Below are 20,486 nucleotides of genomic sequence, written 5' to 3'. Positions count from 1 at the left end.
CCTCATCTGTCTTATTCTCTCAAATGTTTGCATATATTCATGTGTATGTAACTTAGGTGTGGATCCCCTCTGATGCCAGAGGAAGGTGTGAGCTCCTCTGGAGCTGGTGTTGGTGGTAAGCTACTTGATGTGGGTGCTGGGAACCGAACCCAGGTCCTCTCCGAGAGCAGTCAACGCTCTTAACCTTTGAGTCATGTCTTCAGCCTCCCTTGCTTATCTTCTGCTCGTCCTGGTTTTCTCACTTGCACATGTAGATGAAATAGCTGCACTTGGGATACTGCAAAAAGTTGAGTGAATGTGTGTTTATAATTTATTTACTGCAATACTTGATAGACAAGTGCTTCGCAATTGATATTTATAATTAAACTAGAGGGAATATGTTACTTTAAATCATTATGCTTGCCTTTTCAAAAAATATAGAATCCATATTTAAAAGGGTAGAATTTTCTCTATGGCTCTCTTCCCCTGGCTGAGATTAATGGAAGAAGATGAGGGGAAAAAAATGGAAATTTCAAAATGTTTGCCAATTATTCTAGGCTGTCAAAGAGGAATGTTGGAATATATAGTCTACTATTTAGTAGGACATATCAATGAATCTTCGCATATATAAGCAGGGCTTCAGAGCCAAGTAGGGTAGGGATTATAAAGATAAGACAGTCTGTACAATGAAAAATGGAGGAATTTGGTTTGAAAGGGAGAAGCAAGCTTCTTATGCACGAGGGCAGACAGAATTTATAATCTCTCTTTACTGAACACAGAGAAACAGTAAAAATACCAAAAAATAATAATGTCTTTTAAAAATAGTAGAAAAATAAATATATATACACTCTTGTTCAAAGACAAAGAACAGAATTCTCAACAGAGTGCAAAATGAAAAGATCTGTATCCTTAAAAGGAAAAAGCAGAAATTGTCACACCATATACCATATAGGGAATTGAGGATGGTATATGCAGGCCCAAGATTGTTACCAATCAGCTATCGGGATATCATAGATATAGATACTAACAGGAATCAATCACAAAAATATGAGTGAGCCCAACCAAATCTTCCACTATATGACCCAGATTCTGTACCTCTTGGTGGCTAAAGAAGCCATTCAGGAGATGTGCTAATTGAGCAATAGACAGCCCAGAGGCAGGGAGAAAGGTAAGGCAAAAAAGAGGGCACAGTGGCTTTTGAAAACCTTTTTAGCAGTAACAGTCCCAAGAGTAGTGGGTGTCAGCAAAAAAACTACAACCCTCTCTTCAAAGGAGATGAGAGATAATTTATTCTAGAGCCAAATATGAGTGACTATGGTTTGAGACTACAGAATCAGGTTAGCCCAAGTTCCAATGTGGTCACAGGTTCATGAAATTCTTACAGTAACAGAACAAAGAAAGTCATAAATCAAGGTACTTTCCAAGAACATTAGTGGAACCATTAAGTGGGTGGCTACAACAAAGTACAGAAATCTCAGCAGCAGAACTGGGGGTGCTATCTGATGGCACTCTTAGCCTTTGGGTTGGTGGGAATTAGGTTTTGTCAAGGTAATATACTCCAGGGGTTTTATCGGTAAGTCCCAATGTGTAAGGTCAGACACAGTGGTAGGTAAGAAATGTATTTAGGGAGCTAAAGATAGCCCAAGGCAAATTGTAACTAAACTTAGGACCTGCAACATTCCAACCTCTCTACAATCTTTGAAGTTCCGATCAGTTAATCTGCCTTGCAGAAGACTCAGTAGAAGGAACAAACTCTTTCTGGGAACTTCACATAGGCAAGACAAAAAGCCCACTGAGGACTGGGGAGATGACTCAGTCTGGAGGAAGATGACTGATATTATCCTATGTCCTTCACACACACACACACACACACACACACACACACACATACACACAGGCACACAGGCACACTCACATCTGCTTTCGCAGGTACAAGGATCTGAGACTGCACCACAGAACCATGTGAAAGCCAGTCTGATAAGTGTGTCTTTTAATCCTGCTGCTAATGAGCTATGAGGTGGAGACAGACAGATCTCTAGAAACTCTCTGGCCAGCTAGTATTGCCTGCTTGGTGAAGTTCTAGGTCAATGAGAGATGTGTCTGAAACAAAAGGAAGATGACTGATATTATCCTATGTTCTTCACACACACACACACACACACACACACATGCACAAACACACTCAAATACTCACATACCCAAACACACATACACTCACATGCCACACACAATCACAAAACAACACACTCACACAGACACATTCACACACACTCACATACATACATACGACACATAACCACACATATACATTCACAGATACACACCACTCACACACACCCTCACACAGTCATACAAACACATGCAGACACTCATATACTTATACACTCGCTCCCACAAGCAAACCCACTCATACACACATATACACACATTCACACACACACACTCTCACAAACACATTCACATACTAACACACACACTTGTACACGCACTCACACACATATACATACATACATACATACACACATACATTCACATTCACATACATACAAACACATACACACATAAAAAGGAAGTCTCAAGGTCAAGATTGGCAACAGCATCATGGTTCTGTGGAGTGTTATTATCTACAACAGAGTGGGCACACTTACCACATAAACAAACAAGCAAATAAATCCAAAGGCAATGTAAACTTTGATCAAACATCCTCTGTGGTCAGTATAATATAGTTTACAGATATAATGTACGTGAGAAAAAGAGTGTCATAGAGTCAACAGACAACGCTCCTAGCAGCTATGGGCATACAGAAAGGACTCAAAGGGAGCCCACATTGCCATCAGCTGGCACACACACACACACACACACACACACACACAAAGCTGTTTGCACAACAGACAGAAAGAGGAGATGAAAGGGACTCCCTTAACAGTTATCACCACTGTTTCCTCTCATGTCCTGGGGCAAAACTGATACTGAAGATGAGGTGAGCAGAGCTCTGGCATCTATGAGAAAGTGGTACTAGGAGGAGACTTCATAGTGATGAACAGCATAATAGATTTGGATGCTGAGACCCATCTCTCTTTATGGTTCAGTTTTAATAAAAAAAAAAATGTCTTTCTACTAAGAAGTCTACTAGATGGGGCCATTACCTATAAGCCAGTAGTGACCTAACAGAGATGCAGAGAATAAACAGGATGTCAATCTTGGTAATTCCCATATGGGATCACCAGCCCATTCTACTAAAAGGACAAGGCACTAGAATCTCATACACTCCTATAGGAAGGTCTCAGGCTACACATGGCCAGGTGACCCAATCCCTAGTCAGTTATTTGTATCATTCCAAGCTATCAGTAAACCAGGACTTGTAGCTTCCTCATTCATAGCAAGCAATAAAAGGGAGCAGTTATAACCATAACCCCTGGGAGCACATCTGTGCTCAGTGGGGAAGCATGCCACCATCTTATGGAAATGGAAAATATTTCTAGGGAGATACCATGACTCAGATATATGATGTCCAGCTGTACACAGTCACTTGTGGCATGGCCAAGAATATTTTAGTTAAAACAGAATATAGTCTATTCAAAATGCTAAAAGTTGTCTCAATTTGAAGGTCAACAGATAGGAAGAGTTCTCTTTACTTATGGAAGAATCAACTCTTTGTTCTGATCAGCGCTTTAACTGATTGCATGAGGCCTCCTCATTTTAGAGAGGTCGATCAGCTTACTTGGTCTTCTCCCAACTTAAACATTAAGCTCATCAACAACCACTGTCAGAGTAAGATGAAGAATAATGTACAAATGAATGAGCATCTGAACATTCTGTGGCCAGTCAAGCCAGCATATAATATTAGCTGTCACAGTAGGAAAAACAATATTAATTAGCTATCTCCAGTAAACAAGCTCAAAGCACCAGAGTTCCTATAAGTACTGTGTTTTTCAGTTAGCTGTGTGTACTAATTTTGTTTTCCATAGCTGTGACAAAGGTCCTGACACACTTCAAGTGAAGAAGGGTTCATTTGACTCTCATAGTGTCCAGGGATTTCAGTTCAGCAGGCAGCAGATCTCAGAAGCAGCTGTGGTTATAACCTTCCAAGCAACCTGTCCTGGTGACTTGGGTGCTCTAGATAAGATTTCACAGCCTTTCCCAAACCACCCGCATTAAACATTGACCAAATGTTCAAACACACCAGCCTATGGGAGACATTTTACAGTCTAACTCTAATACCATATAAGGAATTGAAGGATAAAAATCATTAGGTCTCTAGTGAATGTGTCGTGTGAAGACACATGAATAAGTGAAAATCTAATGATGTAACCTAGACCCTAGGATTCTTAGGCCTTCTTCTATTGGCTATACGTAAAGAAATGCCATGCTAATATGGGACACACTGAGATAGCCAATAAATGGCTTGGCAGATGTCAAGCAGCCCTAGAAGGCCTTAGCCAAGCCTATCTATCACACCCTGAGTGAGCCCTGCTTGTGTTACAGATAATCAAGCAGTAGCTTTAAACAACTGATCTTCCTGAGAATGTCAACCAGTTGATGCTCTGCGACAGAACAAGAATGAATTCATAGCATTCTTCCTGCATGCTCCCCCCACACTGCAAGATATGCTCCTGATTAGAAGAGATATAGTGTGTGAATATGGGAGCAAAACAAAAACAAGCCACATAGACCAACATCATAGGCAGAAATGATCCTGACCTTTGAGAGATTCAGGTCCATGAGGACAAGAGATTGAAACACTCATTGCTATTACTCGCCTGTGTGTCAGAGGCATCACAGTGACTCATGCCTTGAATTAAAGACTTCTGGATGCTGCTCAGTCACACTTCTCATACCCAGAGGATAAAAGAAACAAGCCATTTAGAGGCCCTATGAAAGGTAAAGGAAAAAGCTGCCTTCTGCAGCTAAGATGCTGGATCAGACTAATTCCCTGGTGGCTCTGTGAAAATCTTATGCATAATTCCCTCCCTTCGTGTGTGTGTGTGTGTGTGTGTGTGTGTGTGTGTGTCTGTCTGTCTGTCTGTCTGTCTGTCTGTCTGTCTGTGTCTGTGTGTCTGCATGAGTGTATATGTGTGTCTGCATGTTTGTATCTGCGTATGCTTGTGTGTATGCCTGTGTATGCTTGTGTGTGTGCACATGTGTATACTAGTTTTCAAGCATATGTGTGTCTGTGTTTGTGTAATCTGTGTGTGGAACCTAAAAGGCAACTTTAGTGTTGCTTCTCATGTATCTTAAACCTTTCTTGAGAAAAGGTTTCTCACCAACCCAGAGATCTCCAAGTATACTCCCAGGCTAGCCAGTAAGCCTTAAGGATCTGCCTGCTTCTGCTTCTGGGATTGCAAGCACATGCCACTGGTGTCCCTACCACTGTTTCTCTTAGTTTTTGGCATGGGTTCTGGTGCCTGTATTCAGATCCTCATGCCTTCAAGGCAAGCTGTTTACTAACCGGGCCATCTCCCCTGCCCTGTATAACGCTCTAATTGAGCAGCCTGCTTCAGTGATCACCATGGTGATGATTACCACTGTTATAATTGTTTATGGTACCCCCTGAAAACCCTAGTACTTAGAACATTCAAAAGAGGCAGCTTGGGGAAGAGGAAAACTTTGGAGGTGGATACAACCCACTGTGTATAAAACACTAGTGCACGTTTGCCATATTGCTTTTAGGATGGGTAATTTCTTTACAAAATTATGGAAATAATCTGGATGGGTGACAATCTTAAGAAGAACAGGTAACTATCATGTTATCTATCTTTCATGTTATGGAAGTCAGTCTTCAAGATGACACCAATGATCCTAGCCTTCTGATCTCCTGTATCACACATGCTATCTCATGTTGGACAGGGTTGTCCTATGTGGTCATGTGTGATGTCCAACACTAGGTAATAGAAGACACTGCTGTCTCTTGGATGACTGAATATAGCTGTCACATCATAAAGGACACTCATTGTGCCCTATGGAGAAGCGTATATGCAAAGAGACTGAGAGTCTCTGCCACCAGGACCAGCATTCCAGCTGTGGCTATCACATCTTAGCAGTGCCTCCTCTAGTCCCAGCTAAGTTCAGATGACTGTAACTTCTTGAGGATCCCTAAGTCAGAATACCCCAACTAAACTGCTCCCAATTTCCTGGCCCACAGAAACTGTGAGAGATTAAAACATGTAAAGTATTGGCAGCTATGGTCATCCACTCAAGACCTGTGCAAATCAGGCTAGTCAATAGTCTAGCGTGGACAAGGGAAGACTACACAAGCCCCACTCCCAGCTGAGGAGCTAGTGACAACTAATGGCTGCTAGGAAAGGGAGGGGCCTTTTTCGGTTTTTTGTTTTGTTTTGTTTTGTTTTGTTTTTTAAGGATTGGTTTCTAGAAGGTTCCTAATAGGTTGGCAATGCTCCAGTGGATTTCCGTATACCTATTCACCAACTGAGCTCAGTGGAATATTTTTACAAAAAACTAACATGAGGTTGAGAAGAACTTTGGGGAGATGAAGAGGGAATCGGAAGGGGAGTTGGGGTGACATGATTGGAATACATTGTTTGCATGTATGAAATTCTCAAAGAGTAACTTTAAATATTATATATGCATTAAAACATGGCAATTGTTGTTGCGTTTTTTAAACTTTTTATTCCTTGTGAGTTTCACATCATTACCCAGTCCTGCTCACCTGCCTCCCTCATGTTAGTCCTTCGACCCTGTAATCTCCTCTTCCCCAAAATAAAACACACACAAATAAACAACAACCAAAGTGTAGAAAACAACTCATCCTGGAAGCTGTGGTGTGTCACAGGGTGTCCCACAGTCTATCCCTCTGTCACACGTCTTCATTTGCAAATGTTCATTGCAATAAGTCATGGGTCTGGTTCAATATCTCTGGCTTCTGTGACCCCATCAATACTGGATCCTCACAAGGCTTCCTCCCGGTTATCCTGTTGTTGCCCTGCGTCATGGAGATCCTGCAGCTTTGGGGTTTTTAAACTTTTTATTCTTTGTAAGTTTCACATCATGTACCCAGTCCTGCTCATCTCCTCATGTCGGTCCTTTGACTCTAACTCCAGCCGGACTGGACCTTTTGTCCCAACCATTTGTAAATGACATAGCCTTGGGGGCGGACCAACTCAGTGCCTGGGGTGGTAGTTGAGCTGACCCTCATCACGCTGCCTCTTCCTCACCTGCACCTCCAGGGCTAATTCTCCAGCTGTGCTCTGCCTAGGCCACAGCGCTACCATTGGCTCTCCTGCTCTCATGCCCTGGGCGCTGGCTCACAGGCACCCCTGCCTCCAGAGCCAGCTCCACTGTTCTGCTCAGTCAAGATTCAGGGCCCACTCCCCCAAGTGCTGCAGCCTCTGAGGGGCTAGGCCTGCTCTCCCACTCGCCCACCCTCTCAGGGATGGTTCATCCATGCCTCTGCTATCAGAGCCAGCTCCAGTGTGTTGCACAGGCAAGATGCAGGGCCTCATTCTCCCAAGTGCAGCAGCCAGTGAGGGGGCAGGGCTAGCTCTCCCACACACATACATGTCCTAGGGCCCAGCTCTCCCTTAACTACCAAAAGTATAGAGGAGTAGGAAAAGACATCACGTAGCACCCACCTCACAACAGACCAGTGGCAGGGCCAGCTCTCCCACATTTAAGCCCTCGGTTGGGCACACCCACACCACTGCCACCAGAGACAGCTCCAGTGTGCTGCCTGTTTGAGATGCAGGGCCTACTCTCTAGAGTGGTACTACTGGTAAGAGATGGGGCCAGCTCTCCAGAGCCAGAGAGGTTGCAGCAAGCGAGAAGTGGGACCAGTTCTGAACAGTCCCTGGACATCTGAGTGGTCCCCAAAGGCTACCCCACCAGGAACATTCCAGTGTTGTCTAGTGTCAATATGAGCCACCGACATTGACACCAACCCTGCCACTGCATAGCCATGGACCCAGACATGGCTATCAGCTGCAACTTGGGCCGTGACCTCACCTTGGCCCCAGATGACAGGGCTGACCCACTCTCAACAGGCTACTCCTCTCCACTCTGAGTCTCCAGCTCCATCTCTCTTCATAATGCTCAAGCTGCTCCTCTTCTCTTTCTCTCCTGTCCGACCATCATATACTTGCACATTGTGGTGGCTCCTGCTGCAAGGTGGCCATGGGGCTGGCAGGCCCCTGGGTAACATCCTCCATCCCCACTACAGGACATGGCTGCAAGTGGCTGTCTATGGGCCTGTGCTGCACTGGAGGGCAGTCGGAATGTCTGTCTTCCTCCTCCTGTGCTGCACTCCCTGAACTTGATTTGAATTGATTTGATTTTCCTGAGTCCTAGGCATTAAACCAGCTTTGGCTACCAAACCCGGCATCAGGCTAGGATGGACAAAGGACTGCCACCTGCTCTGCCCCTGACTGACATTAGAACACCACCACCAACATGGCGTCTCTTTGCCCATTGCTGGGGCGAGGAAGGTGAGGCGTGAGGGGGGTGGTGAATTGCTATTTTAAGCTTCGAAGTTTTCATCCATTGTCTTACCCAGCAGTAGATAGGTAACTAAAGCAGCAAAGAGAGAAAGCAAGTCACTTATGAGCAAAACGCAGGAGATGAGACTTGTGAAATGTAGGTAATGAGTAAGGAAGTGGTTTGTGAGTTGTAGGAAGACCTCAGAAGGCATGCTGGCTATAAATAATAAATTAGTCATCTGCAAGGCATACAAATGAAATACAGAGCAAGTAGAACATAAGGTGGAACAAATGTAGAGAAGGTGAACTATGATCACATCACCTCTGGGCTGAAACCTTGTCACCCCCAATCAGCTACGCATTATGAGTATCCACTAAGTCTCAGTTTAGCCCCCGACATGCTCTGGATAGGAGGATGACTTAACATCCCTGAATGTCAATAGGGAAATTGTCAGGTGATAGCTGACATTGTTCTGACAATGACAACCCTCCTGTCAGAGATCATCCGTGTGCTTTGCCTGGGGACCCTTCATGTTTTAGGCCTTCTTGGATCAGCAGAGAGCAAGGATGCAGCACACAGGAGGGAGAGAGATGAGTCTGGGATTCCAGGAGGGTGATCCTGCCACCTGCTTGCTCCCTTCCTAATCGAGTTAACCTATGGTCCCTCTCTCCTTGCCCCTGCTGTGTGTTTAAACAGATAGGGTGAACTCCCCCAGAAATCAGTGACTCCTTAGTATAGAACTTGCAAGTTACCTGCCACTGCATGTGACAGGGACTTTGGGTAAGTCACCTCACAACTCTGAGTATCAGGTTTCCTATTGAAAAAAAAAAATGGGCCTAATAGCGAACGCTCAGCAGACCTATAGAATGTGCTCGTGAGAAGGCACAGCCATGGTCCAAATACTGCTAGGCAGTTTTTCCGACATGGGTTTCCTTGCATTTGTGTCTCTCTGTACCTGTCCCTTTCCTGGGCTACATCATCTATTAAGAGCTGCATACCCACTTTACAGAATTCCTGTGAACAAACAATATTTCTGAAATCATCTACCCGAAGATATGGTGTATGATCAATGCCAGGCAATGATTCATTTTAAATGTCTATTTTCCTTCCCCTACAAACATTGGAGTGTCTGCCTCTGTGCTACCATTTCCAAATTGTAGCCAGTCCCTCCATCCCTGCCCTCCAACTCTCCCTCATCAGTTCCCAACTTCCTATTCCTTTGAAGTTTAGAGCTTTGTTCCTTTAATGGGGAATTGCTGCCATCCCTGCAGGAGGAAACTAAATAACTCAAATTCACCCTAAGACACAAATGACTAATAATAGGGCCTTGCTCAAAGGGGAACAGGAGGGAGGAGGGAGAGGAGGATGGTAAGAGAGAGGGCAATCAGAGGTGAAAGGGGAAAGGCCTCCAGGGGCAAACTGCCATATGGAACTGAACGTGGACATTCAGAGGCCCCAGGACCTGTCCTGAACTGACCCAGAGTGCTCACTGCCTCAGAAAGACCCATCATCCTCTCATGGAGTCTCTCCCCCAGGAATCTATCTTCTTGCTGAAGATCAAACCCCTCAAGGGTTCAGGGCAACAGGCAAATGCAGTAATCCCAGCAACTAGAATTGCTTCAGCATCAAAGCCAGGCTAGGCTACAGAGAGTGACGCCAGCCCCCACCCCAGACAAACAAGAATGGCGCTTGCATCCTGTCAGTGAGAGTTGGGATAAAGTAGGTGGATTCTCTCCAGGGGAATTAGCACCCCCACCCCCTTCACCTTGCTTCTTCTTGGTCTTGGGACTATGGAAAGGACTCCTTTTTTTCAACTCAAACCAACAGTAACTGCACTGTTTCAAGGTGTAACCCTAGTGCCCCAGAGCAGTCTGGCAGCAGAGGGGGATGCTACACTAAAATGAAAACACACCAACTCAAGAGTTGATAAATGTTTAGAGCCCTTGATTGTTGACCCAGAGGCTTGCTTTGTAGCGCAGGCTGCCCTGGAACTCACAACTCCTCCTACACAGCCACCGTGCTGGGTGCTGGGAGGGCAAATGTATATACCACCTCGAGAGTCAAATGTTTGGAAAAGTTTTGATTTCAAAATTGAGTTGGATCCCATATTAAGTCTGCCCCTGGACAAGGGATGTGAGCCTCTTCAGAGTCACCCAGGCCCTCTGAAGAACGATTTATCTGGAAGCTTAGAGGAGTGTGCCTCCCAAGCCCTTCACTCGGAAGAGATCCAGTTTCCCTGACTGGAGGAGCCATTTTGTAAGAGTGTAATTCAGTCTGTGCCATTCTAAATCAATATTTTCTTTGTCGTCTAATACTATCCTTGGAATCTTGACTTCACTCTCTTATAGTCCCTCTTCCCCCAGAGTTGCATGTACTCCAAACCTTATAAAACCTGGTTGCACTGCTCAAGGCCCTCAGGGGGTTATTCAATTAATAGATTAAATGAAGTGGACACCAAAAAATATGTGATTGGCTTGCAGAAAGCCAAGCACTGTTGGCCACAAATGATTATGAATGGAGTGCTGGGCTCCCTCCCTGCTGACCCAGGTAAGGGTGGGTCTGAGACAAGGTATGAACCTGACCTGACCACACTCTGCAGCCAGGCCCCAGCTAGCTAGCCTGGGCCTGAATTCTTAGTGACAGTAATGCTGTTCTGTGGATAAGCATCCAATTCAGCTTTCCAGGAGGCCCTCCAGCCTAGTCTTACTTTTGACAGGAAGCAGATTCCCCTTCTCTAAACCACTGTTTATATTTTAGCCAAGTGTCCTACATAAATCTCAGATCCAACCACCAGACTCTCTGGCTGCTAAAGAAAATACAAAGACCAGCAAGAAAATGGCCTAATAAGGAATGTTCATAAAAGAGTTGGGGTGTCTCTGTGTAGAAGGCTGTTCCGGGGGCAATTCCACACAACCCTACGGTGAGAGTCCAGTATTGGAGGCCAGGACAGTGCTGAAAGCAGCTTCAGGAGAACCCAAGGTTGTTTCAGAGAACCATGGCTCAAAACAGGGGAGCAGGGTTGTGGAATACACATTCATTCTGTTCAGGTCGGATTCTGAGAACTTCCTGAAGCCCCTGTTCCACAACGCTAGCTAGGAAATACGTAGATTTGATTTCAGTTCCAATCTCAGTGTGACTTCGTTTCCTCCCCTCCCCCTGCCCTCTTCCCTTTCTTTCTATAAGGAAAATAGAACGCAACTTTGTAATGGCTTTGTGGTCCCATAAATTAATATTAGGGTTTGGTTCAGAGCTCAGCGTAGTTATGTGGTAAATTGTGGTTTGGGGCTCATGGTCTGGATGAGGTCCCTGATTTGGAGGCCTAGAAGCCTGCAGAGCGGTGGCTAGAAAAGGCTCGGAAGAAATCTTTTGCTTGTAGGAGGAGGCGGCAGCTGAATTGAGCTGGACCTATGCTGACTCCGAATTCTCCAGTCACTGCTTCGGGCTTGGATGCCGCTGTTTCTTTTCTGCCATAGTCGTGCATAGTCTAGCCCAGAGTAGCTGTTATTTTTAAATAATAATTAGAAAGAGTGAAAGTAATCTTTGGGGAATGCAGGAAGGGAGAAAGTATCTTTATATTTAGACATTCTGGACTTGATTATAAATCCTGGAGCGTAGCCGCTCTGCGGGGAATTGCTTCTCTAGGCAACTCCTTCCTACATGATTAACAGACTACTGCCATCTAGTGGATTTGGAGGACTTTGCCTCCCTAACTCCTAATGGACAAGTGTGCGTCGATTTTAAAGAGAAGCCATACATAATTGGGCTCCCGCAGATCTTAGGATAGCCCACTGGTTAGGATTAAGGATCAGTCACTCTTGGATACTGCCCTGCACTATGCCTATGCCTTGACATCGATTACATTTGAAAGAAGAGAGAGAGAGAAAGAAACATCAATGGGAGTTATTTGGTAACTGAACCAAAATCACCGTTACCCATTTACAGTGGGCAACAGTCTTGCTTACCAACTCAGTTTCCCACTGAGGCTAGTAAACGGGATCGTTATGGACCTTGGGCAAGACCAGAGTGACTGGAAGAAGCCTTTAGTCCGAGGGAAAAGAGCAGAGTCCTTGTAGCCATTTTCAAATGAACTGTGTATCGTTCTATTCAAGAAGTCCTAGGTTTCAGTCTCCAGGCGCTATTTAGATGCAAAGAGTCCCCTGTTGATGGAATAAAAGTGGCTGGGAGTGAACCCTGGAACTTTAGTTGTAGCAGAATTCAAGATCACTTGCAATATCTGTTCAGAATGTACAGACATATTCAGAGAAACAGTTTAAGAAATACGCCAAATAAACAACACTACAAGTGTGCAGTTTCCATCTAAAGCTAGATGTGGAGGTGATTACTCTCTGCTCCTCCCCCCCCCACCCCATCTCAGTCCTATCATCTGGAAGATGAAGGCTCTGTTTAATTACCCTTCTGAGCACTTCTAGATGAAGTTGTATATGGTTAAGTTTTGGAAAAAGCTCCAGGTCTGAGGGGCTGAACAGAGGGATCTTTTACTCAGGGCACCTCACAAGGAGCACTTCCTACAGAAAGTGAGACTATCTCACTTGAATGAGAACTTGAACAACCACAGGGTGAGTTGTGTCATCAAGGTTGTTATGGGTAAACCTAGGGGACAGGCAATGAATTGAGTCTCTTCCTGCCTTTATGTCACCATGTGACCTTAGCAGGTCCTTCACACACTAATACTGGCTTTCCACAGCTAAAAAATGTTCACAATGGCTTTGATCTCATCTTCTTCTTAAAGGGTAGAGGATGTATAAACAGGCAGAAGTGCTCCCTTGAAAACCACAATATGGTTGGACATGTTGCTAGCACACACTTAGAACCCAAGCACTCAGAAGACTAAGGCAAGATTATGAGAGTTTGAGGCCGTTCTGAGACACACTACAAAATTACCTTTAAAAAAAAAAGGTGAGCTAGGAAGGTATCTTGGTGGGCAGCAGTGTTTGTTGTGCAAGCATGAGGATCTGAGTTCAAGTCCCCAGCACCCATGTAAAAGAGCCAGGCAGCTACATGTGCTTGTAACCTAAGCATTGGAGTGGTCAGGAAGAAACAGGCAAAACCAGGAATTTGCTGGTCAATCAGCCACATCAAAATGACAGGCTTCTGGTTCAGTGAGAGGCCGAGAGATGCTGTCTCAAGAGAATGAGGCAAACTCACATACTCATTCATGTGCACACACCACATACATACAACTCACACACTCTATACATATATACAATTGCATATAACACACATACATACAAACACACACATTGTATGCACACACAGAGATCAGAATGAGTTTAAAATGCTGATTTGTGTTCAGCTTAGGTCAAACCTATTTAGTGTCATAAATCTCTTCCAAATGACACACATCAAACAAACAGCCATACAGATCCTAGTTTGAGAATAATAATATTAAACTAGGTCTTTAGTGGTAAGGAACAGGAAACCCCAGTCATTCTTCAGCCCGTTTCTGTCTGATCTTGGAGGTTGAGTGGTTACAGCTAAGACATGAGGTGGAAAGCAGGAAGCCAGGAAGCCCCAGGCACGCTGCTTGTCCATGGATGGTGGTGAGAGGCGCGGTCCTTGGTTCCTACTGGTTCCCGTCTTCCCTTTCACTGTCAACCTCTCTGTGAAAGCTGTGGACATTGCCCTGCAAGCCATGATTCATAATTGTCAATAACATTTGTGTCGTTCTGATGCTCTAACTCTATTACATTAATTGCTTTCCTCTCTACATGTTATTTTAAGGTGAACATTAATTGATTCCCAACTGTAATCACAATTATGGTGAGTTACCCTGATTAATGGCAGATGTGATTAATAGATAGGAGGTCCAACTGCTTCTTCTTACTCTGGAAGAGATGATATATGTTTTAGCTCCATGGTAGACTGCATTTCCCTACCAGTCTAGAGCTAGTGCACAGCTGTCAATCCCCAAATATCACTGTTGTTTCTGCTGAGTTGGCTGGAGTAAATCCTACCTAGTCCGGCCTGATTGTCCCTACCCATTGACCTACAGGCTCACATGGGGAACTCTCCTGTTCCAGACCTGTAGCGTCCCAGAAAGAAAACAGAGCTGCTAGCCTATTGCCTACAGTTATGACTTCTGAAGCCTGAGTCCTGACATGGCTAAGATGGGCAAGGTGATGATGGATATACCACGTGTTTCAGGCCACACCCAAGAAAGACATTAGAAGTAAGGGGGAAAAACCAATTATATATCTGTGTACCCAGATGCTTAAGAGCATCATAAATAACACACAGTGTTTGAAACAAGGGATGGACATTTATTGCCTTCTGTTGTGGGCCTTTACTGATCCAGATCATGAGGGAGATCAAGATCCCCTTGCTAAACCTGTCATTTCATCTGAGCTTACCTGTCCTTCCTGTGTCCTGCTCTGTGAGTGTCTATCTGGGAGCAGGGTCTTCCAATAAATGTACCAACTGATGTAAGACCAGATGCTGAGGAATAGACTCTCCCCATGAACTTTGTGGCAGAGCCTTGCCTTCTCCTCTTCATGAGTCCTTTTACTTCAGTCAAGCATCCTTCCCAGAATCCTCTTCAAACAGATGTCCCCATCCCTTTTTTTTAAATTGTTTTATTTATTTGCATTCCAAATGTTGCCCTCCTTCCCAGTCCCCCCTCTAAGAGTTCTTCACCCCATTACCCCTTCCCTTTGTCTCTCAGAGATGCCCCCCACCTACTCACCCCCACCTCAACCCCCTGTATACCTCTTCCCCGGAGTTTCAAGTCTCTACAGGATTAGGCACATCCTCTCCCACTAAGGCCAGACAAGTCATATGATACATATGTGCCTGGGGCCATGTATGCTTTTTGGTTGGTGGCTTGGTCTCTGGTAGCTCCCAGGAATTCTGGTTAGCTGATACCATTGGTCTTCCTATGGTGTTGCCATCCCCTTCAGCTCCTTCAAGAGTCCTTCCCCTAACTCTTCCATTGGTGTCCCCGACCTCAGTCCAATGGTTGGCTGTAAGTATCTGCATCTATCTCAGTCAGATGCTGGTAGGGCCTTTCAGAGGACAGCCATGCTAGGCTCCTGTCTTCTGCTATCCTCATAGTTGAAATTTATCCTGATTTCCAGCAGTTTCTGCCCTCTGGCTGAAGAAGATGAGTTTTTACAGTGCTATAAGGGCCTTCCATCTTTCACAGCATTCTCTAAGATAATATTTAGGTAAATATTGAAGGCAACAACTTTTGGAACAGCCCCTACTCCAGTTGTTCAGGAACTACATGAATGCCAAGCTGCATGTCTGCTACATATGAGCAGGGAGGCCTAGGTCCACTCCATGTGTGTTCTTTGGTTGGTGGTTCAGAGTCTGAGAGCCCCAAGGGTCCAAGTTAGTTGACTCTATTGGTCTTCCTGTGGAGTTCCTATCCCTTTTAAAACCTGCAATCCTTCCCCCTACTTTTCCATAAGAATCCCCAAGCTCCACCCACTCCCTCTTTATCCAGTTAGAAATATGCTATCTGTTATTCACCTGTGAGTTCTGTGGCCTTATATGCACAAGAGAAGCTCCAGAGAGGCTGGAAAGAAAACGAGAAGACTCAACTTGAAACTGGCTGCCTGGCATTTGGAAGCTGCCTTGATTCTGGATTTATTTGGGATGACTGAAGGGCTCCTACGAGAGTGCCCATGGGAAGTTCATGTTTGCAGCCCATCACATGGACAACTATTGGGGGATCCCAAGTTTCATACCTAAGTATTCTAAGGACAGGAATAAATTGTCTCTGCCATGTGTCTGATAAAAAAAAATCTACTCTTCTTCTAGGACGTTGCTTAAATGTAAGAGCTTTCCAATCTGTTCAGGCAGGATGAGCTTTTCTACCACAGGCTAGGAAAGAAATTACTGGAACCCTGGAGTCTTTAATGAAGTTTGTACCTGTCCAAATATAATCAGCAACAAGGGTCCAGTCCCAAGACCCTGATCCCTGGACCAGAACTACCTCCAAGAAGGAATCCTTTTGCATTCACAAAGGCTCTGACTGAGTCAGGCCCAGAATGCATCGCTTCCTACAAAGACATGCAGGCCTGTTCAGTGCAGTCTGCTCTCATACTGTGAACATGATTTTAGTTGTGCAACCCCTGGCCATAACCTCAGCTTTTTCACTTTTCCTTAAGTCCTTCATTGCCCCAATAGCATATGCATTTTTGTTGTTTTATAGATTCTACTGAATATCTTATGGAGAAAAAGAGAGTTTGGCATTTCACACATGGTAGAACACAACCTCATCAATGCAAAGCAGATGCCTCAGCTATAGACCTCCCTTGAGGACAACAAACAGATCTCTTCATTAGGGTTTCTATGGCTATGATGAAACTCTGTGACCAAAAGGCAAGTTGGAGAAGAAAGGGTTGATTTGGCTTACACTTCCATATCACTGTTTATTATCAAAGGAAGCCAGGACAAAAACTCAAGCAGGGAAGGAACCTGGAGGCAGGAGCTGATACAAAGACCATGGAGGGGTGCTGCTTACTGGCTTGGTTTCCCATGTCTTGCTAGGCCTGCTTTCTTACAAAACCCAGGATTACCAGCCTAGGGATGGAACCGCCTACAGTGGGCTGCTCCCCGCCCCCCACATACATTAATCACTAATTGAGAAAGTGCCTTCCAGTCGGATCTTATAGAGGCATTTCCTCAACTGAGGCTCCTACTTCTTTGTCAGGTTGACACAAAACCATCTAGTACAAGTTCCTCTCCTTTTAGGCCTACCCTTTAAGCAGTACTTCCTGGATCCTGAGCCACACCTTTGCTCTCCTGGACCTTCTTCTCCCTTCCCACAGCTGATCATCCATAGACTTTCTTCCAGTAAAGCTCTGCTAATTTCAATACCAGAATGCTCTATTTCTCTACGGCTGTCTGCCATGTAAAACCTCTAGACTAGCAATTGTGACTTTAAAAAAAAATCCCTTATGTTAAAATGTGTAAATTGAGCTACTGATTAAGATGTGAGCTTCATGCTTGCCTCCCCTGACTGCCTGAGATTCAATCTCAGGCTCCCTCACTTACTGGACATAGAACCTTAGGCAAATCATTTATCTTTTCTGAGCCTCATTTCTTCATCTATGAAATAGAGCCAAGAACTATACCAATCTCAAGGAGTTATTGTTTAGATTGAACAAGATGAAGTATGTGTTTGATAGAGATGTTAGGTTTTATGGATGGACTACTACTATGTATGTATGTATGTATGTATGTATGTATGTATGTATGTATGTTGTTCTAATACTAAACAGGACTGTACGCTCCAGCATAGTAAGCAGTTAACATCATGTATGAAGTAGTACTAGGTTCACCTCACTTTTCAATTACAATAACTGATAACAGTCATTCAAATGCCTTCTGGTGGATAGGCATACCGTATGGGTACTTACATGTGAGACATGGAAACTGCTTTGTCCCAATCAAGAGCTCAAACCTTTCTCACACATGTCAGTTTTACTCTACCATTGTATATTATAAGGATCTGTGGTTGCTGAGTCTCCCATCAGCCTAAGGGCCTTGCTGCTCTTAATTGGTAATTGGTTCAGTTCCAAAATAGCTCAGCCCTTCCAGGCAGAAGAAGCTGCAGGCTAGGTCCTGATGGACAGAAAAGAGATATGTGTGGGCATGGGTATATGTAAATATTTAACTGCCTCAGAAGAACTGAAGCTCACAGCTATGGATGCAGCTCAAAGATTGTGTTACAAATGGGGCCGTCAGCAAGCACCTAGCTCTCAGGCTGCCACAGAGACTGCAAGCACATATTCGCAGATTTTGTTCAGCGACAGGCTGGTGGCTATCAGAAATTATGCTCTGTCTTGCTCTGGTAGAACTATGAAACAATATATTACTTTAGCTGTGACCAAATACACGACAGAGACAACTTAAAGGAGAGGAAGTTTTATTTTAACTTGTGGTTTCTAAAAGTTTAGTCCATGGTCTTTTGGGAAAGACATTTTAATGGCCAGAGCACATGATGGAGAGAAGGGAATTCTTTAACAGGAAAAAGAGAAAATGTGTAATACAGGAAGTAACCAGGAAAGATAGAGCCTTCAAGGTCAAGGCCATCCCCTTCCCTCTCCCCCTTTCCTCCAGGAATCTGTTCCCTCCACTTCCACTTCACCTCCTGCCTTTCACCATCTTTGGATAATGTCACCACAGTATAAACCCATCAAGGACTTAATCCATTCCTTAGTTTAGAGCCCTAGTGACATATTCCTTTTTGAAAATGCCAGCAGAGACAAAAACAGAGGTGTTCCATACTCCAATCAGGTTTACAATGAAAATTAACCCTCTCCCTCTCCCTCTCTCCCTCTCTGTCTCTCTCTCTCTCTCTCTCTCTCTCTCTCTCTCTCTCTCTCTCTCTCTCTCACACACACACACACACACACACACACACAAATGCCCATATACCCTGAGATTTCCTTCTCACCCCTCTGACATCAGCTTGGATCAGGTGGTTTTGGAATCCACTGACCGCCATAATCTATATGTCTCCTATATCTGTGAACCCATGGGCTATTTTATGAATGTTCATGGCCACAGCAGAGGGGAAAGGCTGAGCCTACTCTTGTCTCTCTCTGCTTTATCATAATCACTAATACACCATTGACTCAAACAGGAAGATGGTCAAATCTCAAGTTCGCCCTTTAGGGCAAGAAGGTACATTCCATCTGCTACGAAACAAAATAACCTAGCTCTGGGGAGTAGAAGACCATAGCATCACTAATGAGATGCTGCAACATGCTTTAAATTTCAATTCAGGGTCGAATAGAGCCACCTCTGAAGCCAACAGTCAGCCAAAACCAAAGTTGGTTTAGCAGGGTGAGGGTGGTTATTGTTGCTTGCACTCTCTAGAGTGAGCTTGGCAAAGAAGCCAAGCAAGAACCCATAAAACTTGGTCTGATTCACTCCTGGGATTTCCATTTCTGTATTAATAATAATATTCAGGGCACACCTTCAGGTCCCTAGGAGAGTAAGTGCTTCCTTTACTAAAACCATCTGCCTTACCCTTTCCATAATTATCTTAGATGTTCTTTGTTTTTAAGATTTTTATTTATTTTTATTTATGTGGCTGTGCATGTGTGCCCACATGAATTTATGTACACTGTGTGTGCAGAAGGTAGCATTGAATCTCCTAAAACTATTGTGGCTGTTTTGCACTGCCTGGTGTGGGTTCTAGAAACAGAAGTAAACCAGGGTCCTCTGCAGAACCTGCAAGCATTCTCAACTGCTAAGATATATCCAGCTCTCTTTTTGCTGTTCTTAATCAAGAATTTTGGGGCCTGGGGTTCCTGAGAGTACAAGCAAAATGTTAGAAAAGGGGTCCATAGTTTACTTAAATTATCAGGAAAAAAAACAGTAATAAAAACAGAGAGATGTTATTCTGCCCTTCTACCAACAGAGCAAAAGAGTTTCAGAAATAAAAATTCTACCTCAAATCTCAGTAGATGTCCAGAGTATCTCACTGAAGACAGGTACTGGATCCTAATAAAGAGGTGGTCCCATCGCCAAGGCCACCACCTCCTCAAAGTGTCTAAGCAACATTATCCTATTTTCTTCTGGAAAGTCTGTGGATGATAGTAAGCAATTGACAATAACTCCTATAATACATTTGTGATCAAATTAAAAATATAGGCAGTATAATAATACAGCCAGATCAAATCCTAGTTATTTTGAGTGTTGTTTAGAAAAATGTTGATTATTCCATTAAAGACTTTCCTCTGGCCATCTGTTCTGGGGCTCTGTCATTGGTCACGTCTATCAACAGTTTTACCAATTATTTAAAAACCTTCAGAAAGCAGGGTAATCAGGTTTATACCTAACATCATTTGTAATGGATCAGTGAAAACAAGTACAAAACTCATACTCAGTTTTAAGTAATGAATGAGAATTGACACACAGATCCCCAAATTCAGATCCTGGAAAAATACCTTGTGTTTCAGAGGGTCAGAAAATCAGAAGGATTATAGCAGCTGCCCAAGTTGCTGATAAATCTTCAGATACATGTCTATGAGCAATGGTTGGTTTTCAGGCCAGAAAAGTCAGCATCCCACTGAACACAAAGTTGTTTTAGTCAACTA

At 44.1% G+C, this 20,486-nt stretch overlaps 1 long non-coding RNA gene and 1 other non-coding gene across 2 annotated transcripts in view; both read right to left on the bottom strand.

The window, feature by feature from the left end:
• The window catches only part of LOC127689105 (uncharacterized), a 167,394-nt gene that overhangs the window by 129,735 nt on the left and 17,173 nt on the right, over positions 1-20,486 (bottom strand). The gene's annotated exons all lie outside the window — the stretch shown is intronic.
• On the bottom strand, positions 8,268-8,411 carry LOC127690355 (small nucleolar RNA SNORA48). Its single transcript, XR_007979075.1, has one exon. It is a non-coding gene; the product is annotated as a small nucleolar RNA SNORA48 (small nucleolar RNA).

The sequence above is a fragment of the Apodemus sylvaticus genome, chromosome 7 (genome assembly GCF_947179515.1).
Source record: "Apodemus sylvaticus chromosome 7, mApoSyl1.1, whole genome shotgun sequence".
Lineage (NCBI taxonomy): Eukaryota > Metazoa > Chordata > Mammalia > Rodentia > Muridae > Apodemus > Apodemus sylvaticus.
This window is presented reverse-complemented; position numbering and strand designations above follow the sequence as displayed.